This window comes from Ailuropoda melanoleuca, chromosome 5 (assembly GCF_002007445.2).
Source record: "Ailuropoda melanoleuca isolate Jingjing chromosome 5, ASM200744v2, whole genome shotgun sequence".
In the NCBI taxonomy this organism is placed as follows: domain Eukaryota; kingdom Metazoa; phylum Chordata; class Mammalia; order Carnivora; family Ursidae; genus Ailuropoda; species Ailuropoda melanoleuca.
The window spans coordinates 27,005,590-27,005,832 of NC_048222.1; positions in this window are offsets into that span (position 1 = coordinate 27,005,590).

A 243-nucleotide genomic window follows, 5' to 3' on the forward strand; every position below is an offset into this window, starting at 1 on the left:
ATTGCCTCCTGCCAAATTCCCGCCCAGTTCCCACCCACCCTCCCCCCATCTCAAGAAATATCAGAACCTCTCCCTGGGCAGCCTTAACCAGGAATAAAGCATTTCCCTCTTTTTTTCTTCTCATTCTATAAGACCCTTTCCCTCCCTCCACATATCCATGCACCTCTAAGAGAAGAAAATTTTTCTCTGGGAGCCCATATTCCCTTGGCCTTCTCAACGAACCCTCTCCCTCTCCATTTTTTT